Source organism: Mobula birostris, chromosome 32 (genome assembly GCF_030028105.1).
Source record: "Mobula birostris isolate sMobBir1 chromosome 32, sMobBir1.hap1, whole genome shotgun sequence".
Taxonomy (NCBI): domain Eukaryota; kingdom Metazoa; phylum Chordata; class Chondrichthyes; order Myliobatiformes; family Myliobatidae; genus Mobula; species Mobula birostris.
In genome coordinates this window covers 4,905,192-4,914,662 of record NC_092401.1, presented here as the reverse complement: position 1 = coordinate 4,914,662, position 9,471 = coordinate 4,905,192, and the positions used below count along the sequence as shown (strand labels likewise).

The 9,471-nt window shown below is 45.1% G+C and overlaps 1 protein-coding gene across 1 annotated transcript in view; it reads left to right on the top strand.

The window, feature by feature from the left end:
• The first annotated feature begins 20 nt into the window (after positions 1 to 20).
• The window catches only part of trmt1 (tRNA methyltransferase 1), a 56,636-nt gene continuing 47,185 nt past the window's right edge, over positions 21 to 9,471 (top strand). Inside the window, exon 1 of the mRNA XM_072248561.1 lies at positions 21 to 106. The gene's annotated coding sequence lies outside the window, so the exon portion shown is untranslated. The remainder of the gene's footprint in view (positions 107 to 9,471) is intronic.

The window sequence follows — 9,471 nt, the reverse complement described above, 5'->3', positions numbered from 1 at the left end:
TCCCCACGTGGGATCAGAACTTCCCATTAGGCACTACTGTCCGCAGCAAGATGGTAGCTCCTAGTAGGCTGGGAGGAAGCTGGTTTCCTGCTTATTGACATGTTTTGTAAGTTACTTTTATATTTTAAAAACTAAATTTTATTCATAACGTCATTCAGATGTGAAATTAAATTTATTTCTGTATTAATTCTGACTACTACTGCCTGAGTTCAACATTCTCCTATATTCCCCCCACATGGTCTTGCTCTTTTTATGTTATCTGAACCTGCTTTTCAGTTTGTGAGAGTGAACAGGCTGCTGGTGGTGTTAGAACAAGGGCAGGGTGAATAGACAGCAAGGGATTTCTGATTGAAGCTGACATGAGGTTGAATTGCTTCACCAGACTGTGGTGAATCTGTAGGATTTCTTCCCACAGAGAGCTGTCCAGGTCAGATTCAGAATCCTGTTTAACATCACTGGGATACGTCGTGAAATTTGGTGTTTGTGGCAGCAGTACATTGCTATATAGATTGCAATGTGCATTATGAAGTTGCGGTCGGCTGTGACTGGCTTCGTGGCTGTGGTCTCACTTTTGTGAACTTCAGTTCTGTATGTTATTTGCTTACTTTTATTGTTTGCACGATTTGATTATTTTCTGCACGTTGGGTCTTTTGTAGTAGACTCTGCTGGGTTTCTTTGTTCTGTGGCTGCCTGTAAGAAGACAAATCTCAAGATTATAAATTGAATTGACTTTATTTCTTACATCCTTCACATAAATGAGGAGTAAAAATCTTTACATTGCATCTCTGTCTAAATGAGTATTGTGCAAATTATAGTAATTTGTAATAAATAGTACGTACAGTAAGATATACAACAGAACAGTCAATATAGCACAGAAATACAATTGTGTCAGTGTGAATTAATCAGTCTGATAGCCTGGTGGAAGAAGCTGTCCCAGTGCCTGTTGGTCCTGGCTTTTATGCTGCGGTACCATTGCCTGGATGGTAGCAGCTGGGACAGTTTGTGGTTGGGGTGACTCGGGTTTCCAATGATCCTTCGGGCTCTTCTTACACACCTGTCTTTGTAAGTGTCCTGAATAGTGGGAAGTGCACATCTAGTGCTGGGCTGTCCGCACCACTCTCTGCAGAGTCCTGCGATTGAGGGGAGTACAGTTCCCATACCGGGCAGGGATGCAGCCAGTCAGGATGCTCTCAATTGTGCCCCTGTAGAAAGTTCTTAGGATTTGGGGACTAATGCCAAACTTCAACTGTCTGAGGTGAAAGAGGTGCTGTTGGGCTTTTTTCACTACACAACCGGTATGTACAGACCACATGAGATCCTCAGTGATGTTTATGCCAGGGAACTTAAAGCTGTTCACCCTCTCAACCCCAGATTCATCGATGTCAATAGGGGTTAGCCTGTCTCCATTCCTCCCTCCTGTAATCCACAATCAGCTTCTTTGTTTTAGTGACGTTGAGGGAGAGGTTGTTTTCTTGATACCACTGTGTCAGGGTGATAACTTCTCTGTGGGCTGCCTCATTATTATTGAGATTAGGCCAATCAGTGTAGTATTAGCAAATTTAATTAGAAGATTGGAGCTGTGGATGGTGACACAGAGAGTAAAGGAGGGGGCTTAGGACACAGCCTGGGGAGGGGCACCTGTGTTAAGGGTCACAGGTGAGGGAGCCCATTCTAACCACCTGTCAAGTCGCCATCATGAAGTTCAGGATCTAGCTGCACAAGGCAGGGTGAAGGCCAAAGTCTCTGAGCTTCTTGTTGAGCCTGGAGGGAATTATGGTGTTGAATGCTGAACTGTAGTCCAAGAACAGCATTCTCACATAAGCATCCCTCCTCTCCAGGTGTGTAAGGATGGTGTGTAGAGCTGTGGCTATTGCATTATCTGTCGATCGGTTGTGTCAGTAGGCGAATTGTAGGGGGACCAGTGTGGGTAGTAGTATGCCGCAGATGTATAGATCAGGTACTGTACTTTGATCATTTACTTTGAACTTTAATAAAAACTAAATTACAGTAGGAAGTATATATTGTGTAAATGTGTATATTTAAGCTGTTCCTGAAATGTTCTGTGCGTCTTCAGGCTCCTGTACCACCTCCTTGATGGTAGCGATGAGAAGAAGGCATGCCCTGGGTGATGCCTTGTTGGGGCATCGCTTTTTGAATGTGACCTCGATGCTGGGGAGGCCGGTGCCCATGATGGAGCTTGGCTGAATTTGCAACTTTCTGCCCCCTTTTTCTGACCCTGTGCAGTAACTCCGCTCCCCATCCATACCAGGCAGCGATGCAGCCAGTTAGAATGATCTCCATCGTACTTCTGCCAAAATTTGGAAGTATCTTTGTTGACATGGAGTTCCAGTCTCCTCAAACTCCTGAAGAAGTGTAGCCGCAGTCACGCCTTCTTTGTAATTGCATCAATACTTTGGGCCCAGGATAGATCCGCAGAGATAGAACCTGAAACTGTTCACTCTCTCCACTGCTGATCCCTCGATGGGGTCTGTTATGTGTTCCCTTGACTTCCCCTTCCTCAAGTCCACAATCAATTCCTTGGTCTTACTGGAGTCGAGAGCAAAGTTGTTCCTGCGACACCATTCAACCAGCTGATCTATCACCTGTTTGCCCCCATCTAAAGTTCTACCAACAATAGTTTTGTTGTCGGCTAATCTACACATGTTATTTGAGCTGTGCCCAGCCACACAATTGTGGGTGTAAAGAGCAGAGCTCATCACACATCCTTGAGATGCGCCAGTGTTGCTTGTCAATGAGGAGGAGATGTTGTTTCCAATCTGCACAGGCTGTAGTCTCCTGGTGAGGAAGTTAAGGATCCAGCTGCAGAAGGTCATACAGAGGCCCAGGTTTTGGAGCTCGCTGGTTATAACTGAGGGTATAATGGTGTTAAACTCTTAGCTGTAATCGCTAAACAGCTGCCTGACATACAGTATAGTACAAGAGTGGCGTGAATACTTTCGTACTGCTGACATTTCAGCTTTTGAATTTTTACTTTTTCATACTTTACAGTTTTCCCTGTTTTTGGGGGTTCTGCTGTGACGTGGCCAAGTGGTTAAGGCATTGCACTAGAGACCTGAAGGTCATGAGTTCGAGCCCCAGCTGAGGGAACATGTTGTGTCCTTGAGCAAGGCACTTAATCACACATTGCTCTGCGACGACACAGGTGCCAAGCTGTCTGGGTCCTAATGCTCTTCCCTTGGACAACATCGGTGTCGTGGAAAGGGGAGACTTGCAGCATAGGCAACTGCTGGTCTTCCATACAACCTTGCCCAGGCCTGCGCCCTGGAGAGTGAAGACTTTCCAGGCACAGATCCGTGGTCTCGCAAGACTAACAGATGCCTTTACTGTGAAAAAAGCAGCATGTAATTCATAAATAATTCTCAGTTAAATTGATCAAAATCCCTGGTTGTATGCGTACCAAGGGTTGGGGGCTGAATACTTTTACAAGGTCACTTAGATCTAACTGAAGCTGTGCGCTGATTACATGAATGATAGTGGACAATTCCACGTGAGACTTTTCCAAGAACATCCTCGTCCTCCCTGAAGGCAGGCCACAGCAAAGTGAGTATCTGAAGCACTCGCAGCCATGTTCAGGCAGAAGCTTCCTCCACTATCACAGAAGCAAACAGTCACTGAAGATCAGGTTGTCCCTCAGATGCATTGGGCCTTGTTAAGACAGCGCAGGAAAACAAGAATAGCTGGTTCAAAGCATCAGGCAACAGAAAGCTCATTGAACCCAGGCGCTCCATAGGGTGATTACCTCATCCCACTCTGATGCTGAACGGGTCCTGTTGTGAACTCTGAACGCAGTATCCTGGATTGGAAATCATGTCTGTGGATTGCTGCATCACCTGCAAGGACTATTTGCATCTCTGAAGGGAAGAGTCATGGAGAAATACAGCTCAGAAACAGGCCCTTTGGCCCATCTTGTCCATGCCGAAACAATTTAATCTGCCTACTCCCATCGACCTGCAATCGGGACCATAGCCCTGCTGACCTTTACCATCCGTGTACCTATCCAAACTCCTCTTAAATGTTGAAATCGAGCTTTCATGCACCACTTGTGCTGGCAGCTCGTTCAACACTCTCATGGCCCTCTGATTGAAGATGTTTCCCCTTATGTTCCCCTTAAACTTCTCACCCTTAACCCATGACCTCTAGTTGTAGTCCCACCCAACCTCAGTGGAAAAAGCCTGCTTGCATGTACCCTATCTACATCCCTCATAATTTTCTATACCTCTATCAAATCTCCTCTCGGTATTCTACATTCTAAAGGATACAGTCCTAACCTTTTCAATCTTTCCTTATAACTCAGGTCCTTCAGACCTGGCAACATCCTTGTAAATTTTCACTGTACTCTTTCAGCCTTGTTTACATCTTTCCTGTAGGTAGGTGATCAAAACTGCACACGATACCCATATTATACAACTTCAGCATAATATCCCATCTCCTGTACTCAGTACATTGATTTATTAAGGCTAATGTACCAAAAACGTTCTTTATAGACCCTATCAACATGTGACGCCACTTTCAATGTATTATGTACCTGTATTCCCAGATCCTTTTGTTGTACCTCACTCTTCAGTGCCCTACCGTTCACTGTGTAAGACCTACCCTGGATGGTCCTACCAAAGTGCAATACTTGTCTGCATTAAATTCCACCTACTATTTCTCATCCCATTTTTCCAGGTGATGTGGATCCCTCTGCAAGCCATGATAGCCTTCCTCACTGTCCACTGCAGCCCCAATCTTGGTTTCATCTGCAAACTTGCTGATTCATTTAACCACATTATCATCCAGGTCATTGATATAGATGTCAAACAACGACGGACCCAGCACCGATCCCTGCAGCGTACCATTAGCCACAGGCCTCCAGTCTACTTCCACTCTCTGGCTTCTCACACCAAGCCAATGTCTAATCCAATTCACTACCTCACCCTGAATGCTCGTGACTGAACCTTCTTGATCAGCCTCCCATGTGGGACCTTGTCAGATGCCTTAAAGTCATGTAGGCAACATCCACTTCCTTGCCTTCATCCACTTTCCTGGTAACTTCCTCAAAAACTCTATAAGATTGGTTAGACGTGACCTACCATGCACAAAGCCGTGCTGACTCTCCTTAATCAGTCCATGTTTATCCAAATACTTAAATACCCTTAGAATTTCTTCCAATAACTTTCCAACAACTGATGGCAGACTCGCAGGCCTATAGTTTCCTTGTTTATATTTAGAGCCTCCACTTGTCTCTCTTAGGGTCTGAGGAAACACCTTGTCAGGCTCTGGGGATTTATCTACCTCGGGGTAGTAAATACCACTTCCTCTGAAATCTGTGCTGGGCCCATGAAGTTGATGCTGCTTTGCCTCACTTCTATAGGCTCTGTGTCCGTCTCCTGAGTAAATATAGACGCAAAGAATTCATTTAACCTCTCCCTTATCTGTTTTGGCTTCACACATGGATTACCATTCTGGTCTTCCAGAGGGCCAATTTTGTCCCTTGCAATCCTTTTGTTCTTGACATGTTTGTAGAATTTCTTAGGATTCTCTTCCACCTTGTCTTCTAGAGCAACTTCATGCCTTCTTTTAGCCTTCAGGATTTCTTTATCATGCGTTCTCTTGTATTTCTCATACTCCATAAGAACCTTATTTGTTGCTACTTGCCTATACCTGCCATGGATTTCCTTCTTTTTCCCTCTTAACCAGGGCCTCAGTATCTCTTGAAAACCAAGGTTCCCTACACTTGTTATCTTTACCTTTTATTCTGACAGGCACGTACAAGCTTTGTACTCTCAAAATTTAATTTTTTGAAGGCCTCCCACTTTCCAAGTACACCTTTGCCAGAAAACAGCCTGTCCCAATCCACATTTGCCAGATCATTTCTGATGCCATCAAAATTGGCCTTTCTCTAATTTAGAATCACAACCTGCAGACCAGACCTATCTTTTGAAACTAATGGCATTGCAGTCACTGGATGCAAGGCGTTCCCCTACACAAACTTGTGACGCCTGCCCCGTCTCATTCTCTAATAGCAGATCCAGTATCGCGCGCTCCCTCATTGGGACTTCTATGTACTGATGAAAGAAACTTCCCTGAATACAGTTGACAAATGTATTCCTTTTACAGCATGGGATTCCCAATCAATATGTAGAAAGTTAAAATCGCCTGCGATAACAACCTTGTGTTTCTTGCGACAGTCTGTGATCTCTTTACAAATTTGTTTCTCTAAATCCCTAGGACTGTTGGGTGGTCTGTAGTATAGCCCCATTAACATGGTCATACCTTTCTTATTTCTCAGTTCCACCCATAACACCCCACTGGTCGAGTTCTCCAGTCAGCCTGACGGAGCACTGCCGTGACATTTTCCCTGACTAGTAATGTCACCCCTTCTCCTTTAAACCTTCCTGCTTTCCTGCAACTAGGCTGCAATGTCATAATTCCAGGTGTTGATCCATGCCCTGAGTTCAACCACTTATTTTAAGATGCTTCTTACATTGAAATATACACAGCTTCGCACACTGGCCACACCATCGCCAGCCTTTTGATTCCTGACCTTGTCTGAGGTCTTACCAACGTCTGTCTCCACAAGCTGTTCTGTCCCGTCTCTCCGCAAAAGGTGAAAGGAAAAGATACTGCATCATTCCCGATGAAGGGTCTCGGCCTGAAACGTTGGCTGTTTACTCTTTTCTGTAAATGCTGCCTGACCTGCTGAGTTCCTCCGGCATTTTGTGTGTGTTGTTTTGGGATCCAGCATCAGCAGATTTTCTTGTATTTCTGCATCTTCTCTGGTTGTATGAGACCTATCTGCTCGAGGCCTCGCTATGTCAGAGGGAATTCACCCTCCTTCATCCTTTCCTGCAGTTTAATACTAACTTGCTATCTTTCGTTCCCAGTTCTGATGGTGTCTTTGACCTGAAACAGTAATTCTGTTTCTCTTTCCACAGATGCTGCGGTTCTAAGTATTTCCAGCATTTTCTGTTTTCAATCACAGAAGTCAAGCTCCAGTTCAACTTGACTCACTCCATGTGGCGTAAGGAAACAGCTGAGAGCACTAAGTATAGCACAGTACAGTGTTAGCCAATACCCCAGCTATAGTATTGAAGGCTTGTGCTCTGGAACTAGCTGTGCCTCTTACCAAGTAGAGTAACAACACTGACATCCAGCTAACAACGTGGGAAAATTACCCAGATATGTTCTGTTCACAAAAAGCATACAATCCACTCAGATTATTTATGACGTTAACATTGAAACATACAATGAAATGCTTTGAGTTAACACCCAACACACCCAGCAGCTCGCAAGTGTCGTCACGTATTCTGGTGTAACGTAGCATGCCACAATGTTTAGCAGAACAACACAAGCAGTGCCACAACATCAACGAAACAAGACAGCACAGCAAAACGAGTTCCTTTCCTACCAGCCCACCCACTACCTCACACAAACAGGCTTCCGATCAGGACAGGACACCTCTGGGCCTCCAGTCCTTGGCCCTGAACTCTTGTACTTCCAAACCTTGGGCCTCTAATCTCCAGTCCCTGGCCCAGTATTGGGCCTCTGACCTCTGGGCGTATCAGCCCTGGAGCCTCAACCACCAGGCCTCTACCTTTAGTCTTGTCAACTTTGACCTTCAGACTTCTGCCACTGGACTCGCTGAGCTCTGAACTTCCACCCTGGGCTTTGCTCTCTGGACCTTACTGACCTCTGAGTATTGATCCCAGGACTCTCTGATCATGGGTTTGACAATTGGGCCTCGACCCTAGGACTAGCAGTTCATGGGTTTGAACTTTGGGCCTTGATTTCAGGACTCCTGTGGGCCTCTGACCTTGGTCAGCTGGAAGTGTGACCGGCCCTCGTGACTCTCGCCCTTATGGACCTCTGATCTGGAACCTGAGGGGTCACTGGTCTCCTCAGCTCCTGCTGTCTCGAGCTTCAGGATTGCTGGCCTTTGACCATGGGCTCTGAACTGCTGCCCTGACTCTTTACCGCTGCCCATCTCCCTCATCCCTGACTCCCCACACTAGTTAGCACCCAGTCAGTCTCATCTCAGACTTTTCTGATGAAAGCCATCTTCAATAGTGTTACCAAGTGATACTTAGTCCCCAATATCTTACCTAAAATTTAATTTTGCTGCAATCCCTCAGGTCCAGACCAAATTACTGCCTTAGTCCTGTATAGCCCAGCGAGATGAAATCTAGCGGCTGGGTAAATGTGCTTGCCTTTGACATCAAAGCAGCTTTGACCAAGTGTGGTGTCAAGGGGATGAAGCCTCCAGCTTCTTACTTCATCCCCCCCCTCCCTCACCCACCTATACACACTTCCTTTCAGCTGGTCTCACCTATCACCTGCCATTTTGTACTCCTTTCTCTCCTCCCACCTTCTTATTCTGACTTCTGCCCCCTTCTTTTCTGGTCCTGATGAAGGGTCGTGGCTCAAAACACTGACTGTTTATTCTTCTCCATGGATGCTGCCTGACCTGCTCGGTATTTTGTGTATCTTACATTGGATTTCCAGCGTCTGTAGAATCTCTTGTGCTCACATGACGCTTAACACAATCCAGGACCAAACAGTCTGATTGACTGACAGCCTGTCAGCCACCTTTAATGGTTATACTGTTCGCCACTGACTGACAGTGCAGCTGTATCTTCTACAAGATGCTCAGTGCCGAGCACTTCCACCTGTATACGGTATTGTGCAAAAGTCTTAGGCGCATGTTAAAAATACCGTACAGTGAAAACGTTTTCAATATAATGAAATGAAAGCTTTCTAAATATACAAAAAAAACTATAAAGAGCAAATAAACAGTAAAAAAAAATTGAATCAAATCAATATTTGGTGTGATCACCCTTTACCTTGGGTGCACTGTCATGCAGTTTTACAAGAAAATCGGCTGGTACATTGTTCGAAGGATCTTGGAGAACTTGCTACAGTTCTTCTGCAGACTTTGGCAGTCTTGCTTGCTTCTGTCTCTCCAGGTAATCCCAGGTGGCCTCGATGATGTTGCGATCAGGTCTCTGAGGAAGCCATAGTACCTGAAACCATATATAAAAAAAAAATTCAAGGGTGCCTAAGACTTGCACAGTACTGTAGTTCTGTACCATCTTCACTTGAGTATATATTGCTGGCGCATCATCGACACTGGGTTTAAATTCTGCACTCCGTGCCCAGCTGTGCAGTATAAACAGTTACCACAAGGACTATAGTAGTTCCTTCTCACCCCCACCTCCTTGAGAAACTAGGGATCGATAATAAATCCAAGATTCAGGATAGTTTAACGTCATTTCCAGTACACAAGTGTAAAGGAGGACAAAATAATTGTTACTCTGGATCTGATGCAGCGCAAAAAAAGACACAGTAAGATAAAGAACACAATAATAAGATAAAGAACACAAATAGAAATATGTAAGATAGCTTATATACATAGATTGCTTGTACGTACATAAAGTGATGCTAGGCACAGGTGTGCCTGCAAGGTGACTG